General features: G+C 40.2%; 1 protein-coding gene across 2 annotated transcripts in view; it reads right to left on the reverse strand.

Annotated features, from left to right (window-relative positions):
- arhgap24 (Rho GTPase activating protein 24) overlaps window positions 1-20,953 on the reverse strand; it is a 233,485-nt gene that overhangs the window by 164,491 nt on the left and 48,041 nt on the right. The gene's annotated exons all lie outside the window — the stretch shown is intronic.

Below are 20,953 nucleotides of genomic sequence, written 5' to 3' on the forward strand. Positions count from 1 at the left end.
GAGCAGTGGCAGTGAAAAAAAGAAAATCAACAAAACCAACACCATCTGACACTGCATGAAAAGGCCTGTTTTGGAGTCTGTCCATACAAGTAAAGATCTTTGTCTGTCCATACAAGTAAAGATCTCTTGACATTTCTGGAAACTCCTCAAACTTTGCACATGCAAATTAGTTCTTAACACGTCTTTTGTCTTCATTCTATTTTAAACAGTTTACACTCAGCAGGTAACCTAAAGTTAAAAAGCAGTATACTTAAAGTGTTATACTTTTGGACATGAAATAGTATAGAAATAAATAAACTTAAAAAAGTAGTATACTTGTATACTACTGCGTCCATTTTAACACAATGAAATATATTTACTACATTACATGGTTTTAAAATAATTTTTAAAATGTGAGGTCTCGTGTCTCCCCTGTCTTATTCCTGTCCAGGTTTTCCATATCTGCCCTGTCTGTTCATGTTGCACTTGTACATTGTGTTCATGTGCTCTGTTCAGAGTTTGATCTTGTCTTCAGTCCCTATGTTCCATGTTCCCCTAGTCCGGCCCGTGTTTTCTGTATGTTTGTGTTGATTTTCGGCTCTAGTGGTTTCATTTCTATGTTTGGTTCCATTATCATTGATCTTCATTGTTTTCACCTGCTCCTTGTTAGACCCACCCTATATATGTCAGTTCATGGTCAGTCTGTGTGGAAGTGTTGTTTGTGTGTATTTGTTATTATGGCAATCAGCTTAACCAATAGTATATGGTTTGTTTGGTCCTGCTTTGTGTCTAACTGTGGTTCCCTTATAAAACAGAGGAAAAATGAAGCGAAAGAATAAAAATATAAAAAGTGGAGCTCTGCGTTGGGTCTCACACCAGAAGCGTGCCAGAGCGCACCAGAGTGCACCAGAGGCGCAGTTGAGTTCACTCACAGCACCACAGCCATTGCCACGGGCACACAAATGCTCCCCAGAGGCTGTCCCTATCCAGCCTCCAAGCTCCCCTGAACTCCCTATGGACTCCCACCTCTTAGGCTCTCCTTCACCTTCCTCTGCAGGTATCCAGGTTAGGTCTTCCATGTCTAATTCCCCACAGGATGGTAGCCTGTCTGTGGTCCCTGGTAGCCAGAACAAGACTTCTTTCTCCCCTGTCCTTAGAATTTCCCCCTACCTTCTCTGAAGGGTTTACTAGTGTGTCTTGTTCAGGTGGTTTTGTTTCTCAGTCAGGGTTGGTTCCCAGTTTGTCTGTGTCCGTATCTAGTTCCCCAGTTTCACCCTCTACTTGTGCTGTGTCTCTAGCTCAGCTCCCTGAGTCAGACTCTATAATGCCTCCGTTTAGAGCATCTAGCCCTCTTAGTAGCTTGCCAAAGTGCCCAGTCCGGTCTGTTTGGTTCCCCACTCGAGATGTCCAAGTTCAGAGAGTCTATTGCCAGTACCCCAGCATTTTTGTATGGGAAGTCCGCTCCTCTGCCTAACGTGTCGGTCTGCCAGGCAATTTTTATCCCTATGTCTAGCATCCTTGCCCCTCAATCGGTGAAACTCCCTCTGTGTAGTCCAGCGGTTGCTGTGCCCAACTCTCACCACCTGCCAGTGTCCTGTCCAGTCAGCATCCAGTGATTGTACCCTATATATTTCTACCATTTTATTTGGCGACCCCAGTACCCTGGTGTCAGTAATCAGTTGTGTCCTGTCCCCACATCCAGTCAGTACACAGCTGTACAGGTGAAACATGACAAAGTGCAACAAAAGTTTTATTGTTTACAAGTCTGTGGCTGTTTACCATGACGACAAAGGAAAAATAAAATAAAGGAGACATTGAATAAAAGCCTTTATAAAAAGGCTGGTTGAGGAATCAGATTCACAAGAAGTTTGACGTTATATTGCAAAGTTCAAGAAACAATGTCAGCTGAAAAATGGCAAGATCCTTGTTTGGATATTATAATGTAAACAAAGGAACTCCCACACACAGTCTGAGTAACTTGCAAAAAGATTTCAACAGTTTACACTCAGCAGGCAACCTAAAGTTGGTACCAAAACATTGTTATTAAATTCTTATTGCAAATTACGCAGACTGTGTGCAGGAGTTCTTTTATTTACTTGAATCAACCTAGTTTTTCCACTTCTGTATCAACTGAATAACATTTCTAATTGCTGGATTGGAATGGTCCACTGGTGTAGAAGCAATAGATTTCATTAGGTCCCTGCCACCAGTAAGAAACACAGGTCCATGACAAGTGTATTAACCTTGACTAACGTTTGATCTCCATTCCCTTTCATCCCATCCTTATTGTGCTTCAATCCAGCTGCCCTGGATTTAACTATACAGGAAGTGGATTATGACACAAAAGCACCTGGAGAAATGTAAAACAGGCCTCGCATACAGAAATGTAAAACACAGCTGTTTGAAATATCTGGCTTATTCGGTAACACTTTACAATAAGGGTACATTCACTGACATTAGTTAATGATTTAGTAAATATTAACCAACATGGATTATACACTCACCTAAAGGATTATTAGGAACACCTGTTCAATTTCTCATTAATGCAATTATCTAATCAACCAATCACATGGCAGTTGCTTCAATGCATTTAGGGGTGTGGTCCTGGTCAAGACAATCTCCTGAACTCCAAACTGAATGTCAGAATGGGAAAAAAAGGTGATTTAAGCAATTTTGAGCGTGGCATGGTTGTTGTTGCCAGACGGGCCGGTCTGAGTATTTCACAATCTGCTCAGTTAATGGGATTTTCACGCACAACCATTTCTAGGGTTTACAAAGAATGGTGTGAAAAGGGAAAAACATCCAGTATGCGGCAGTCCTGTGGGCGTAAATGCCTTGTTGATGCTAGAGGTCAGAAGAGAATGGGCCGACTGATTCAAGCTGATAGAAGAGCAACTTTGACTGAAATATTTGCATACCTCGTAACAACCGAGGTATGCAGCAAAGCATTTGTGAAGCCACAACACGCTCAACCTTGAGGGGGATGGGCTACAACAGCGGAAGACCCCACCGGGTACCACTCATCTCCACTACAAATAGGAAAAAGAGGCTACAATTTACACGAGCAGTTGGACAGTTGAAGACTGGAAGAATGTTGCCTGGTCTGATGAGTCTCGATTTCTGTTGAGACATTCAGATGGTAGAGTCAGAATTTGGCGTAAACAGAATGAGAACATGGATCCATCATGCCTTGTTACCACTGTGCAGGCTGGTGGTGGTGGTGTAATGGTGTGGGGGACGTTTTCTTGGCACACTTTAGGCCCGAGTGCCAATTGGGCATCGTTTAAATGCCACAGCCTACCTGAGCATTGTTTCTGACCATGTCCATCCCTTTATGACCACCATGTACCCATCCTCTGATGGCTACTTCCAGCAGGATAATGCACCATGTCACAAAGCTCGAATCACGGCAGTTCTGAAGGCGAAAGGGGGTCAAACACAGTATTAGTATGGTGTTCCTAATAATCCTTTAGGTGAGTGTAGGTCTTAATAAACATGTATTCGTCTATGTTAATATTGATTAAGACAGTTATACATGTATGTTATTGTTAGTAAATGTATTAGTTAAAATGTATGTAACATTTACTACATTCATTTAATAAGTGATTCATATTTATTTCTGTAAAAATCAATTGCAATGTAAATGTCACTGTAGCAAGTCAAGTTTTGCAGGCATGGACTCTGTGATGTGTGTTTTAACTAGCTGCTCAAAGCACTTCATGATTATTGGTGTGAGTGCTCCTGGGCAGTTGTCATTCATGTAGAGGATTTTTTGCTTTTATGGCACAGGAAGAATTATGGACTTTTTGAAGCAGGTGGGGACCACTGACTGACGTAGCAATAGGTTGACGATATCAGTAAAGACTTTAGCTAGTTGGTCAGCACAGACCTTGAGAACACAGCCTGAGATGTTATCTGGTCCCGGAGCCTTGCGGATCTTAATACTTTTTAGGGCTTTACAGACGTCTGAACTTGTCATTTGGAAAAGGCAGCAGTCCTGGTCCATTAGTATCCAGGGGTGATTTCTCAAAGCGAGCATTGGAAGAGTTCAGTTCCTCTGGAAGAGAAGCCGACACTTCCCCCACACTACCTGTATTGCATTTATAGTCAGTGATGGTTCTCAGACAACTCCACATGTATTTATTTCCTGCCTGAGATCATACTGGGATTTCTTATAATTGTCCATGCTGACGGAGTTGAATGCTGTTGTCCGTGCCTTTAGCATGGCACGGATACCACTGTTGAGCCACGGTTTTTGATTAGGAAATTATTTTGTAGTTGTACGTGGTACAACGTCGTCAATACATTTGATAATAAAACAGGTCACTGACTCTGTGTATTCATTGATATTGCCTCCAGACGCTTCTCAGTCTGTGGTGAGGAAACAGTCACATAAATCGGCTTCCAATTCGTCCGTCCATTGTTGAATGGACCTTGTCACTGGCTTCTCTTGTTTTAGCCTCTTCCTGTAAGCAGGGAGCAACAGTATCAATGCATGGTCTGATTTGCCAAAAGCAGGACGGGGGAGGGCTCCAGATCAGGAGAGCATCCAGAAAAGATTACCTGCTTAATTGAAGAAATAACTAAGGAATAGCCCACACCTGTCCATGAAACAGCTATCAAGTCATTTGTCCACTTATTTTTGGTCCCTTGAAAAAGAGGTGGCTACATATTAAAGAGCTGTAATTCTTAAACCCTTCCTCCAATTTGGATGTGAATACCCTGAAATTAAAGCTGAGAGACTGCACTCTATGCCCATATCACTCTATGCCCATATTCATTATTTTACCGTAAATTTAATATATTTTGGTGGACAGCAAAAATAACTAAACTTGTCAGTCTCCAAATATTTCCGGACCTAACTTTACCTATAACTTTAGAAATCGAATGGTTCAACTAAATATACAGAAATATTGGCCAAAATCTATTGTCACTCTTAGAATGCAGATAAAGTGGATGTAAATAAAGTTAATCATTTTAAATTGATCATTTGCAAACTCTTTAAACTCCACTGTAAATTGTCATGCTGATTACAGAAGCAATAAAACTGGCGTTCTTCAGACTACTTCAGTATCTTCAGCGTCAAAGTTTCTGGGTTCAATTATAAGCTCAAAATGTATTTCTTCTGAAACACATCAGTCTTCTTGTTCTGAGAAATGAAGGCTATTCCATGCAAGAAATTGCCAAGATACTGAAAATCTCATAAAACTTTGTGTATTTCTCCCTTCACAGAACAGCACAAACTGGCTCTAACCATAATAGAAAGAGGAGTGGGAGGCCCCTGTGTACAACTGATCAAGAAGACAAATTAGTTTCCAGTCTCAACATCAAAAGGGAAGAGACGACCCTGGAATGCTGGCCTTCTCAGCAGAGTTGCAAAGAAAGAGCCATATCTAAGACCCATAAAAATAAATGATGAGCAAAAGATCAGACACTGGACAGAGGAAGAATTGCCTTGAAGGTCAGGAATATGTCATGGTCTTACGTTAACAATATGGCTACATTTATTAGGATTCGGGTTTAAGTGCTTGAGTTTGACCAGTATGTTTTTCAGACAGTCAAATATGAAAGCATATAACAAACATTTAATATGAAATATGAGGTCCACATGGCACCTGTTAGTTGGTGGGATATATTTGGCAGCAAGTTGAATGCAATTGTGCAATTCTGTCCTCAAAGTAGATGTGTTAGAAGCAGAGAAAATGGGCATGCATAAGGGCCAAATTGTGATGGCTATACGACTGTATAGCCATCACTGCAGCCCTTGTGGGGTGCAGCTCTTGTGGGGTGTTCCCAGTCTGCAGTGGTCAATACCTATCAAAAGTGGTCCAAGGAAGGAAAAGCGGTAAACCGGCGACAGGGTCTTGTGCGGCCAACGCTCACTGATGCACGTGGGGAGTGAACGCTAATCCAACAGACGAGCTACTAGAGCTCAAATTGCTGAAAAAGTGAATGCTGGTACCAGTAGAAATGTGTCAGAACACACAGTTGCATATGGAACTGCGTAGCCGCAGACCAGTCAGGGTGCCCATGCTGACCTCTGTCCACAGCTGAAAGTGCCTACAATGGGCACATGAGCATCAGAACTGGACCACGGAGCAATGGAAAAAGGTAGCCTGGTCTGATGAATCACGTTTCCTTTTACATTACGTGGATGGCCGGGAGCACGTGCGTTGGTTACCTGGAGAACACATGGCACCAGGATGCACTTTGGGAAGGAAGCAAGCCTGTGGAGGCAGTGTGATGCTTTGGGTAATGTTCTACTGGGAAACCTTGGGTCCTGCCATTCATTTGGATTTTATTTTGACATGTACCACCTACCTGAGCACTGTTGCAGACCATGTGCACCCTTTCATTGCAATGGTATTCCCTGATGGCATTGGTCTCTTTCAGCAGGATAGTGTGCCCTGCCACAAAACAAAAATGGTTCAGGAATGGTTTGAGGAACACAACAATGAGTTCAAGGTGTTGACTTGGCCCCCAAATTCCCCAGATCTCAATCCAATCAAGCATCTGTGGGATGTGCTGGACAAACGGGTCCGATCCATGGAGGCCCCACCTCGCAACTTACAGGACTTGAAGGATCTGCAGTTAGCATCTTTGTGCCAGATACCGCGGCACAACATAAAAGGTCCATGCCTCGACCAGTCAGGGCTCTTTTGGCAGCAAAAGTGGGCCCTACACAATATTAGGCAGGTGGTCATAATGTTATCGCTGATCGGTCTATTTGAGAAACAGATAGCACGACAGACACATACACTTTTTGGCATTACATATTATATTTGTAATGTTTACTTTATAATGTATGTTGTTGTGGTTTTCCATGAATAGTCATTGCCAAATATTAAATGATGAATGAGGACTGAGTTACACGAATAAGTGCTTGTGTGTGTGAGAATAAATTGATGTCACAAAGACGAGCATTCCAGAGTTGCCTCTGCACTGTTGACATTGTGACTGGTGTTTTGTGGGTACTATTTAATGAAGCTGCCAGTTGAGGACCTATGAAGTGTCTTTTTCTCCACCTAGATGTATTTGTCTGCTTGCTCAGTTGTGCACCAGGGCCTCCCACTCTTTCTATTCTTTTGTTTGTGCAGTTCTGTGAGGAGAGTAGTACACAGCATAGTATGAAATATTCAGTTTCTTGGTAATTCCTTGCATGAAATAGCCTTAATTTCTAGGAGAATAGATGAAAAATGACAGTTCTTTGTTTCTGGCCATTTTGAGCCAGTAATCGAACCCACAATTGCTTGTTCCCAAGTTTAGGACCCAGGGTCTTAACACCTCCCTTTGCAACTGGATCCTAGACTTCCTGTCGGGCAGATCCCAGATTGTGAGAACGGGCAACTTCACCTCCTCTACACTGACCCTGAGCATCCAACCTGGTCTCAGGACACTACGTAGACTATTCTATGTAAATCAATGGCACCCGATTTCATATAATATTCATTAAGTTAGGTTACATTACAATGCGCCACCAAAACGTATGATACATAACAAAATTATTCAAACGTAACATATCTTACGAACGCAATTACAACGTATCAAATGTTAGTTTTACTTGTGTTTGGAACCGGTGATGTTTGGATGAAACGGTAGTCACCCTACCCACTGACCCACAATGATTATACACATTTAAGATGAGTAACAGCAACACCAAGGTCACTAGAATATGTTATAAAAGCATTTTATTGTTAAAGTTAGGTTAACGTAAGGCATCACAGCACTGGGGTTAGGATTAGATATCACAGCACTGCGGTTAAGGTTAGGGTTAAGGTTTGGGCTACGGTTAAGAAACAAAAAAGGTTATGTTAAGGTTTGGTTAGATCGCACATCACTGGGGTTAAGGTTAGGGTTATGATTTGGTTTAGGATTACAAAAGAAAATCACTTCAAACATATTTATGTTGTGACAACCCCAGAGAGGAGGTAAGTGTTTTAGTAATATGGTGCCAGGAAAACAAGCGCTCTCTCAACGCAAGATTAAGGAAATGATTGTGGACTTCAGGAAATCCACACACACATCGATGGAGCTGAAGTGGAGAGAGTTTTGTCTGTGTTCGTCTGTGTTCATCAAAGATGACCTCACCTGGTCCAGGTAAGCAGACCCAGTGGTAAAAACCTCCCAAAAACACATATACTCCCGGAGTAAACTTAAGACGTTTGGAATGCTTGCAGCAACTCTCACCAACTTTTACAGTTGCACCATTGATAGCATTCTCTCAGGCTGCATTACTGCCTGGTATGGCAGCTGTTCTGATGGTGATCACAAGTCAGCGTAGCGCATCATCGGCTGCCATCTCCCATTCGTGCAGGGCTTCTTCCCTACACAATGCTTTTGGAAAGCACAGAATATCATAAAAGACTACAGCCACCCAGACTATGGTCTGTTCACAATGCTGCCATCTGGTAGACGTTACCAGATAATCAGGGCACGCACATCCAGATTCACAAACAGTTTTTTCCCCCAGGCCATCGGGCATCACAACTAACAACACAAAGCTGCAAGCAGCATTTAGCGGGTTTCAGCATTGAAGCTACTACTACACGGATTGCAAATTGTTTTCAACTTATATCCATAGTTGCAAGCAATACGACATCTGTTTATTCCTATCCTATAGTGCCCCCATGTGGCCATTCACACAAAGTAAAGACAACCCTGATCATGTGCACCAAATGTAATCTCACTGAGTGACAAAGAACAATATCTATTGTGTTATGCCTAATATGCCAGAAAGCATATCTCCCACAACAGTTTGTCCAATTCTCACCAAATTTGGTATGCACCATTGCTATGACAAGGTAAGTACATGTGCAGTGTGGCACCAATTGGCCATTTGGGGGCGCTGTTCCAGAAAATCAAATTAAACGCTCATTAATCCTGAACACAAATAGGCATATACAACCTATCAGGCCTATACTGCCTATCCTCTTATGGCATTCTGATTGCTTGGACCCCTTAATTGCTGCTTGCAGCTATATACATACTTGACTATATTCTGTTGTTTAGAAGTCTACAATGCTTAAACCAATCACAGACTGCGGTAAAACAACCAATGTCAAGTCTATCCAAGTCTATCCATGCATTAACATCACACCAAGTTGGAATATTCCACTAGACATCATTAAGCATTGTGTTAAACTGACTAACGTTCCTTATTAAGTTTACCTCCACCACAAATAACATCTATGAACTGTATGGCTTTTGCCACTGGCCATTTTAACAACTTAGTAGCCAGTAATAGGCATACTAATAGGCCTATATACTAACATACTACATGGAATAGTAATGAGAATTGAGCAATTGCTAGCGAGACTGAAGATGAACTTTACACTGCCAAAGCTATTTCATTTCATGGCACAACAATATAGAGGACTAAATGAGCCATAACATGAAATTAATAAATAACTGAATATATACATAATTAAATATATGAATAAATATATAAAAAATGAAATACTTAAATATATAAATAAATACACATTGCATTTGCATTGGGTACACTAATTGACATTTCATTTGGTTGGTGTGAAGTTGTGCATCATCCAAATGCAATGGGGCGGGACCTAACCCATTTGATAGAAGTGTCCTCATTGGACTGCAGTGTTTTATGCTTGGAACACTGTGATTGGACACTTGAGTGCAAACTATCCGCTGATTCCTGTCAATCAAGTAGCACACAAACAAGTTCTGTTGTGTCCTCGTCCGTTATGGATACACAATTGGGTAGCTTTGAGAATTCTTTAACCAGAGAATATACATTTGCATGTGGCCTATTTTCAGTTACTTTCATTGCGCAACTGCACGATCAGGTGGAGGACCGGAGAAGTGTTTGTGTCTTGGCTATGCCATGCTGCCAGCACCAAAAGTTTAGTTTGGGCTGGTGACACCTAAAATTAAATGTCTAATATATAAAATGCTGTATCAGCACAAACTAAACTTTTAACGGCACAAACGAAGCACAAACGAATGAGCCTATTTTGACTCAGTTTGGAGCATGTTGGGGGGCTGAGTGATGTCATCAATAATTAAATGTCTAATATATAAAATACCAATGCAGCACAAACCAACATTTTAACAGCACAAACCGGCACAAAGAAACGAGAAAATTTTTGTTGATTTTGGTGGGTTTTGGGGGGCTGAGTGACCTCAGGATGACCTATTTAATATTCCTTAATATCTATAAAATGAAAGCAGCACAAATTTTTAAAAAATACAGCACAAACGAAGCACAAACGAATGAGCCCATTTTGACATTTTAACGACACAAACCAACACAAATGGCGCTTTAGCCGTTGGGTGGGGGTCAACTTCACGTAGGTGTCTATAGCTCAATAGTAGGCGTAAGCCTTGACAAGTTATGTCTTAGAGTAATTTGTAAAAGTCCCTAAAGATTGCACTGTAGCAATGTTTTTTTATTTGCTGGTAAAATACAGACGCAAGGTGTTAAACATAAGGAGTTGGGCCAGGTCGCGCAGACTGGACAAAACACACAACTCTAGTCGCTTTCTTCACTTCCCATTATAATCGGATTTAACATTCATAATAACACATTACTCCCGACACCCCCTCCAAAAAATGAAATAGGCCTTAATGTAGCAGGCAGACTACAAGTAGACATTGGCCTACGCAATCTGACATGCTGTATCCAGAGCAGCCGCTGACGAGCATACAAAAACTAACTTAAGGAAAAACAAAGGGGCTGAATCGGTATACAGCAAACTGGAAACACTCACCGGTTACATGTAGCACACTGACAGCAAACAACAATGATCAACAAATGTGGGGCGCAGAGGGGAAACATTTAAAAACATACTAATGAGATGATTGGGACCTGGTGTGAATAGTTGAAGAAGTGACACAAAGACAAGTCCGGGATGTGTTTGTGGAGTGATGGGAACTGGAGGTGTACGGGACGGTGGCACTGATCCTCACCGCACCGTGGCAGCTAAGGGATTATGCATTTTAGTCGCCATTTATGCAGGCAAAACAAGCGCGCATGGTTGCCAAAACAAATGCGCTGTGCAAGTGAAATATCGTTATCTTTTGACCGGTTGCTACTGTTGGTCAGTGGTCAATGTTAGAGGACAAGGCAAGATGCCTAACTGAACAGGCATGCTTGAACCTACAGTATTATGTTCATATGCACCCCTTTGTGCTGCTTTGTGATTTTGGAAAAATGCCTTGCATGTTTTATGGAGAAAAACTATCAGTCATATTCTTTGTGGCATAATATTCTTTCATTCGTGAATGACATTGATGCAATGTAGGAGACAACTGTCTTTTTTGTCAAGTGAAAACACGGGAGAATCGTGGAAACCCCTCCTCATATACTGCCCAAGTGGTTGTGATCTAGCCTATATTACCCCAAAAAGCATTGCAATATAACCTTAAACAGGTTTGTTTTAGGCTTACTGCAACGTAGCTACAGTAGGGAATGTTGTATTCAGCGAAGTTTTTGTCTATCTTTAACAAATCCTAATGCATAATTTGTTTTGTTCTGTTTCATTTCATGGCACAACAACGTTAGTTTTTCTTTCATTTGTGAATGACATTGAGACAATTACTATCAATATACAGTAGGTTACTTTTTCGTCAAATGAAATGATGTATCGTGGAAACCCCTCCTCTTTCACTGCATAAGGTATTGTGCACTACTGTATATCAAGCTACCCCAAAAAGCATGCATGGATGCGTACTTCGAAAATCCACCAGAAATAGTCAGAATATAGCGGAAACAATTTTATTTTAAGCTTACTATAACATAACTTCGGAAGGTTGTGGCCAGTTTTTGTCTATCCTGAACAAATCTTAATCCACAATTAGTTTTGACTGTGGAGGGACTTGAACACTGGCCCCCTGTGCAAGAGTCCACATCTCTAATCACTACACTATTTAACGAAGGGTAGTCAATCTGTCAGTCAATCTGTCAGTCAGTCAGCCACTCACTCACTTACACAGTAAGAGACATTCGCTCTTTTTGTCCAGCTCCGCTTAAGCGGTCCGGCAAAAACACAATTGGAACAAATACACACACACACACAGAAAAGTTTCATTTTCATCATATAACCCAACAAACTATAACCATTTAAACATTCATTTAATTAACTAACTAGATATGTTTTTTGGAAGCAAGCATGAAACATTATTCAACACTGGTGGATGGCCATTCAAGAGGACTGACACCATCTTCAAACATTTTGTAAATCTTTTCATGGTGATGTCAAAGTGAAGAGTTTCAGCATTGGTATTGAAAGGGTTTATACAAAGTTCCATCTTTGTTTCCAGATAATAGACAATGGCCTGGTTTACATTTCAGTAAATGATTGAGTTGAAACATTATGGCACCTATTCATTGTAAATCTCAAATAATCGAGTAAAACATATTTATTAACATGTTTTTACCCTGTCATATCCAAGCGGGAGCCTACTGCTGTCACATGTTCCGCCTTCAAAACCCGAAGGCAAAGACATTCCTTTATAAATCTGCTATTTAGTATGGTATATCAGAGATGAAGTTGTAGGAAACCTTGTTTGCTCAACCTTCCTCCAAATTCTGGTCACAGACTCAGATGTGAGTGTTCAGTGACTGACTACATTTGACAGACTGAGGTTTACTGTGCTTACTGATAGTTTAGTTCAACTTAAATTATTCTTCAAGGTCTTCCTCACCTCCTCACTGAACTTGTGCCCTGTCTGCACTAATAATACATGGGTTATTATAATGCTTTTACCTAACTCAAAGATTCACTGTCACTGACAAGAAAGAGAAAGCAAGCTTAGATGGTGCAGTGTAATCCTGACTACTAATGAAACCAATGTCTTGTTTTCATTCAGACGTTCTGTCATGACACTGACACGAAAGGAAACCTTGGATGATTCTTTCTTAGATTGTGCTGCGTCTTTACAGGCTAACTAGCACGGTCTTACAATATTTTCTGAAAATACACTATTGATGGTGTCATCACGTCTTTATAATGAAAAAGGGTGTGCTATTTTACAAAAAAGACCAAAGACCAATATGGACATCTACAAACATTTAAAAAAATTACCAATCGACCTAATGCAAATTTTAGGGACAATACTGAACAAGCAACAAACTCTGCTCCAGTACTGTTAACCTTTAAAGGGACCATCCATACATTGTGCATACAGTACATCACAAGATTCATGGGACCATAGGATTCATCTATCTATGACAGATTAATCTAACTTGTGAAAAATAAATAACAAATAGCTTAATGTTGTAATTCTCCTATTGATTTCAGTGCTTAAGTAGGTTTTTAATGTAATTGGAAGGCTTGATTTTGCCAAAATATCTAAGCTATACTACAAAACCAGAGTTTGTAATACATTTTTGCTAATGAAACCAACCAACAATGAAACATCACGGCTCCATTTATATTTCCAATTGATACAGCGTTTTACCAAGGAGTGAGCATAAGGCTGTACACCCCGAAGAATACAAATGACTGTTCAGCAATAATATGAGTTACCAGGAGGCATTCTACTCGTTCCATATTTTTGTCCTGATGGGAGGCATCTAATCCCTGTTTTAATAGGGATTAGAGTATGAAAACTTGATAGCTTCTACTTATGCTGCCCAATGCATCCCAATCTTGAGATGTTTCCCCAAGGAAAACTGGGAGAAAAAATTACCAATATAAATAAAAACGTTTTAGCTGTGCTTGATTGAGCACATTTGACTCAAAGGACCAAGAACAACAAAACCTGCTTCTAGTTTGAAAACACTTTAAAATAGATTAGATATCTGCCCTATTGACTCAAGACCCTGGCAACAGCAGTAGATGAACCTAGAATCCATATAGGCTTCGGCGTCCAGGCTTGTTCCCACAATGCACTCAGAGCGGAAGCAAGATAGCTCACAGACATTGTCCACTCAGAGCATTTTCATCAATATTGCCTCAAATCAAAGAAAATCTAATAATGTGTGAAATAGGAAAGACAAGAAATCTGGAAAATAATAAACAGTAATGTAGCATTCTAGGGAAATGACACAATCTGTATAATTATGTGTTGATTATTGTGTAGACAAAGGTATACAATGGTGTATTTACACCACCACCAATTAATGAGAACCCATGACATGGTTATGTCTCTATAAATCAGTATTTGACAGACATATTACTCTTGGTAAGACAAAAGTGGAGATGCCACACTTACAAGTAAATCAAATCATATTTGTCATATGCCTGGTAACAGCAGCTGGAGCCTAAGCATGATCTGCTTACAAGATCAACAATCTCATCTGATCTCCAAAAATTGAAAAATTTCTACTTGGTTCAAAAACAATTCAAAAGAGCAATTAGCGACTACACTTCCAGATTGGATGCAAGCGATTCTGAAATATATTTTATGTAAGTGAGGAAAATTACGGCACTGGGAGCAAGTCAGTTAATTGCTTCTAACCTTAGTGGCACAAGGAGTGAAAGAACTACAATAAGAGAAAACAACTCCTGTGGAAAACTAGCCCTTGTGAGAGAGAGAACTAATAATCAACAATAAACTCCCAAGCATGCAATCCCTCTAGGTGTCCAGGCGGTGTTTAGGTAAATACTGGGTACACAGTCCTTAGAGAAAATGTTGTACTAATTTCACAATATACAAAAAAAGGACTACAGAATTAAGAACTTGTAACCTCAGTTTGATTAATTTAACATTTGAGTAATTGTAGAGAACTAAACATATTAAATAAACAGGAATTTCTAAATGAAGTGTTTATAATAGAAATAAAGTAGTTATAATAGCCATTTAACTACACATGGTCACTTAGCTACTGTACAGTACACAAATAAAATCATTAGAAGCATCAATAATCATAGTCCTGAATAGAATAGAATTCCATGAGGAACGTGAAGTGCACATAAGCCTTTTTATGCTAATTTTTACCAAGGATGGCAATAATTCTGGAGGTCCATTGTTTCTGCTCTGACCTGTGCAGTTGACTGGAATCTTGTAAAGTGAGTTCACTGGAGCTTCAGTCTGGCACAGTGGCCTAAGCCCATGCCTTCCAGTACAGCTGGACCAAAGTGGCCAGGATTTCAAATCTGGGTTGAGGGCAGGGGTCCCGCAGATGGCAGTGTACATTTTTCGGCGCTGTCCTAGAGGGATTGGTAGGATGTCGGATATGGTTGCCTGGTCTCGCGACTCCATGTAGTAGGTTGGAGTTGTGGTCAAAGCCAACTGTGGTTTTGACCTTTTTCATCATTGACATTTAGCCCTTTGCAGTGACACAGTCAAGATGCCTTAATGGCAATTTTTTGTGGATTGATTAGACTCCCTGTTTTAAAGGTAAAATAAAATGCATTCAAATGCACTCTTGTAGTGGTTATGAAGTCATTAGACTTAATGCATTAATGTTAATACTATATGTGGCTTTGCAGCAGATCTCTCTGCATTTGATCACCACCAGCTTTGCTATCTGGGCAAGTTCAGTTATATTTTTCGCCTCTTAAGCATTAGCTTCAAAGCCAGTTGAGCTTCTTTTGAAACCCAGGCCAGCTGGATTTAGTGGGTTTGATTTTCTAAATGCAGTGGTTTCTGCATGTCAATGAGAGTCTTTATATAATGTTTTTAGGACCATCAAGATTAAATCTCTAATTGTGCAGAGTTGCAGATCCATCCCCTCTGTAAAGACCACGCAGCAAATGTATTTTCATTATACACCTGTCTAACTACAGTTAACTTTAAGTTCTGTTGTCCTCATTGGTGATATTTATAGTTAAGAGTTTATGATATTAAGGATACAATTTGTTCTCTATAGCCTTTGTACATCACCCATCCTAATCCAAACTCTCAGATACTCAAAGGAAGACTGAAACACTAGATTACAACTTTCACATACTCATCCTTCCATCCATGACCCACAGCGGAGCTAGATTCCCAGTTCTCAGCCCAGCCCAGCCCAGACAAGCAGTCTCTGAGTAGGATTGCTGATTCAGAATCAGTTTGGCCTTTTAGATAATAATGAATACAGTTGTGTAGGACAGAGAACTTGTACTCCTGCTCTGAGTTGCTTTGTAAATGTGGGCCAGATCTTCCTCGAACATGGAACCATGGAGGCTTTCCAATAAAAATCCTGAACTCTCATTGTAAACTAGATGTGTTCCTCAAACATAAACATAAAGCTCATCCACCCACAGCCCATAATAGGGTTTGTTTCCTGGAAGTCAGCCCAGCCCAGACCACCTCTTCTGGATGAACAGCACTGTCAAATTGTTAGAACAGGAGGTGGGCGACTGGCTGGAAAAAGGGAAGAGAAACGAACAACCGTTCCAGCAAACCCCATAATACATCTGTTGTTCTATTAACTCCATTCACAGCTGAAAGAGAGGCTCTCTTTTCTGAAACATTATTCAGCAGTAAGCTCTTTCTCTTTCTTTTTCTCTCACTCACACAACTTTCTTTTTTTTATGTGAAGGGAAATTAAATTACTATAACTATGTTTAGGTACCAAACAGTAAATCTCAGAAAAGAGTGTACACATTCATGTTGGTAGACACACACACACACCTTAATTTCACCTAACCTCTTATCCCTCCTAACCCCAAACATAAACACTAGCCACTAACACTAATCTCAGTTCAAAATGAAATCCCATTTTAAAATGAAATAAACCACTAGGACAGAAATAGTCAATATCACATTTTCAGTTTTTTACTAGCGTAGTGGGGAGTGTCCAAATCAGATGCAGTAAGTAAAACATGAACACACACAAACACAAAAACAGACAGAACAAACACACACTATCATCCGACAACAGTATACAGGCCCCTGAAACTCCATAATGTGGATACATACGTCAAACTCCCATTATGCATCAATTCCCTTCATCCACCCGGAGGTAGCAAGCTGTTATTGGCCTCCGGCCAGTGATGAAGAGGCTGTTTTGAACTGGATATTAATTAGCCGAGTCATGGGATGTGATTCCTCCATTCATTACCTGGCTCATTATCCTCATTAGCCATAATGGCTGTCCCTGACATGGGAGCAAGAAGAGCATCTGCCCTCCGCAGTTGTCCAGGGAACTCTCTGGTCACAGGCACCTGTCCGTGCATTAGGATATGCTTGTGAACGAACATCGGAAAATACACATTACATTCCCAAACACAACATCTCTTAAAATATACAACATTTCTACAGTGGAGGAAAATACTGAGAATATCACTCCAGAAAATGAAATAAAGTCAAGGTACTTTACATTTCTATTTAGAATGACCTGAAAAAGAATTTACCAATTAAAAGAGAGAATATTCCTCTGTAGAATAAGGAACACATCTGTAAGTGCTCTGTCACCCGGCACAGCCAGAAGAGGACTGGTCACCCCTCTGAGCCTGGGTCCTCTCTAGGTTTCTTCCTAAAATTCGACCTTCTTAGGGAGTTTTTCCTAGCCACTGAAATTCAACACTGCTGTTGTTTGCTCCTTGGGGTTTAAGGCCGGGTGTCTCTGTAAAGCACTTTGTGACAACTGCTGTTGTAAAAAGCGCTTTATAAATACATTTTGATTGATTGATTGATTGATTGTTTATGGTGGTTTGGGATCTACCGTCCTGAATGTCAGCCATGCAAGCAGGTGGGTTAAAGGTCACGGAAGTGCATGTGGGATGCAGCAAGTGTAGGCTTGGCATCAGCACGCCTACTGCCTGGCTGCGTGTCCCTGCCTGTCCAGAGCTATCGCACACGTCATCAGTCACACAAAGATAACACTTGTGCCAAAGCAAGAGGATGGCATAATTTATTGAACTTTTAAGGTACGCATGTAATATTGTACTTCTCATGTTAATCTTATGATAATGAAGTGAAACAGCACAAGAAAAAAAAACATTAGGCAAATTTGTTTAAAGTGCGACTGAATTCCATGCAAAGCAGAGTTTAAAAGTAAATTTGTTGAACACAGCTAAATGAAAGCACTGTATACTGCGTAAAGAATAGCCTGAGTGAATTATGAATGAATAATAAGAAGGGGAAAAACATCACAACTAATAATTACTGAGTATTCCATAAGCAGGCGTTTTCAAAACATCCACTTGTTTTCCAACTGAACCTACACTACTGGGACCTTGGCTTTTAGAAGCCCTTATAGAGACATTTGAAAACAAAAACAATTCATACCATACAACACTGTTGTTTCTTTAGGGGTGCTCAATGTTTTAATGAAAAGGATTAAACATACAAGTAATTAATGTAAAAACCATGTACCCGTCAGGAATTTCAGCACCGTGGACCAAATGTTACTGTATTTTTTGTTTGTCTCCACAACACTAGTGTTGAGATAAATGTAGTTTAAATAATGCTGATTTAATAACCATGTATTCTTATGTTTTTGTTTTATTAAATTGTATGCTGCAGCCAGGTTAGGGAAACATGATTGAATACAATAACCATAAAGTTTAGAACTCCATACACTCACTCAGACTTTACACCTGGCTCAGATAGAGAGACAGGATTAAAACCCCACAATTAACATACAAATGAAACTGCCCCCTATACAGCACAAAGAGACCTTCTGTCTCCAGCCCCCTGATGTTCTAGTCTAGGTTAGGACAATAGAATGTAAATTACTGTAACCTGGTTAAGATTTCACACCTGTATGCAAATAACCTGTTGATCTATGACCGAGAGTGAGAGCATGTCCTTCCTCATAGGATGGCGAAAACCAAGAGATTCGTCCAACATGTCACCATGCCAACAAAGAGCCAATCAGGATGGGTTTTACTCACGAGAGTGAAAAGTAACCGCCCCTGTGGCGGGAGTATTAAAACCAATGTTCGATCTTTATTCGGGGCGAATATTTTGTGGAAGCTCGAGGGTTGAGCAAATATTTGACCGCTGCAGTGTATTTCATGTATTTTGACTTATCAATTCATATTAATAAATCTTTGTGCTAAATTTCCATTTGGACCTGAGCCTCGTCCTTCTTCAGAAATTCTGGTACACGTAAAATTCTTAACACTAGTAAAATAAACATATCAGTGTCTTTGTGTGCTTGTGTTTCAGGATGATCTTTAGTGTTTTACTGTTTCGCCATGTAAAAACCCTTGATTTTCAGACGCACATTTCACACACACATGCAATAAAAAATTCCTGCTTCAGCATTTAGAGCAACACCTCTTTTTCCTTTTTATATCCTGGTGTTAAGTAATATGAGATGATAGGGTGGAGGGTTGCACCAGCAAAATGGCTGACAAAGCAATTTACATCTTGACCCCTGGGCTGGTGGCGAAGGCATATAGCCTTTTCTTTGTTTCTTTGTATTCCTGCTTTAGGTCTTTCCTTATCTTAAATGTTTGGTAAGATTTTGAATGAAGTTAAAGATGCCTTCCAGGGTCTTAAGCACATGAAATCTACAGTATCATGCAAATATACTAAATAGCATTTGTAGACAACAAAAATAATGTGTCTCCATGCTCCAAACTTCTTTGGAGCTGTTTGATAGGGGCATGTGGTAGAATGAATTAGAATCAGACCATAAGATAAAGTGAACTGAACCCTATGTAATGTTTTGGCAAGGGAATTCCATAACGCCTGGGCTGAGTATGCCTTGGACGACAGTAGAGAGGGCTTTAGTTGTGACCAGGGTAAAGCCTATGTGAAGCACACACATATTTTGTAAGTACACATATCCCAAACTGAAAAAGTTAATTGCTAAGCCTAAAAGTAATTCCAATTGTAACACTATGCACGATTGTACATTCCTTAAACCTAACCCAGATGTTTTTGATGACCAATTTTTCAGGTTTTGCCATACCATAGATTACACACACATACTGTACATAGAAATTAGTTTCCAATAAAAAAAATTGAGTCAGGAATACTGGGCCATTAAAGCCCCATTTAATGTTTTACACAATGAAGAAGAAATAAAGCCAAAATGTTTGTGTCTCTGCATTTCTGATACATACAAAAAAGGTAAACCACAATTTTGAGTGCGTACCTACTGCATGGGAGACTGCACTGGTACTCTTTTTATAATAGTTTCAAAATCCTTCCAAGGTCCTGTAAAATAAACATCAGCCAGGTAATGTTTTTACAGGACACGACAGAAGGAGTTTGAGATAGGAGTCACATGGCACATGGTATCCTCCAATAGGAAGATTGACAGAAACCTGGCAGGAGATACAGTGCATAATAACATTTTGTGTTTTGTGTTGCTGTGGAAATGTACACAGAAAGAGATTTACAGAGAGAGACTGTCAGACAAATGAACAATGCGTTGCAACCACAAGAGAGAGAAAGAAGCTCGGATCCTGATATGACGATGTGAATAAACTGTCCTCCGATACAGTAATTACATTAAGATTTTTCCCATCTTCTGCATATCTACATAAGCTCTGCACATTGCTGCATCTTATGAACCACTGCAAAACAGGAAAGGCAGGAAACAGGGAAGGAGGGGAGAGCAGAAAGATATGTTAACTCCTGTCAGATGTCCTCTGTGGGAACACATTGCATTGACGGGCCTTTACAGGAGGCTGTCACAAGATACAGACTGATTTACCACAAGTAAAGATTGTCTGACAGAGAAAGGGTCTGAAGTGTAACAAAGGATCTGAGATGAATTGTACACATAGTATTGTGTGGACATGCAAACAGTGATATCACTAGGCAGTGAATAAAATGCATTGAGATATAAAGAGGATAACTTCCCAGTTGTCCATTTACAGCACTACCATCTCTGCCTAATTACCCAGGACTCTGCTTATTAAAATAAAACATGGCTCATTCTGCCAACCATGATATCAAAGACCAAGACACTCACACACACTCTCTCTCTCTCTCTTTCTCTCTCTCTCTCTCACTCACTCAAAGACCAGTACCTTACAAATTGTTTCACTGGTCCAATTTTGACAAATCAAATAGCATACAGTAAACCCACTGATTCTTGAGTGACATAATTAAGTAATACGACATGAGGGGAGTGTTACAGATTATGTCATGCATAGCACTGCTGTTC

Source organism: Esox lucius, chromosome 14, assembly GCF_011004845.1.
Source record: "Esox lucius isolate fEsoLuc1 chromosome 14, fEsoLuc1.pri, whole genome shotgun sequence".
Taxonomy (NCBI): domain Eukaryota; kingdom Metazoa; phylum Chordata; class Actinopteri; order Esociformes; family Esocidae; genus Esox; species Esox lucius.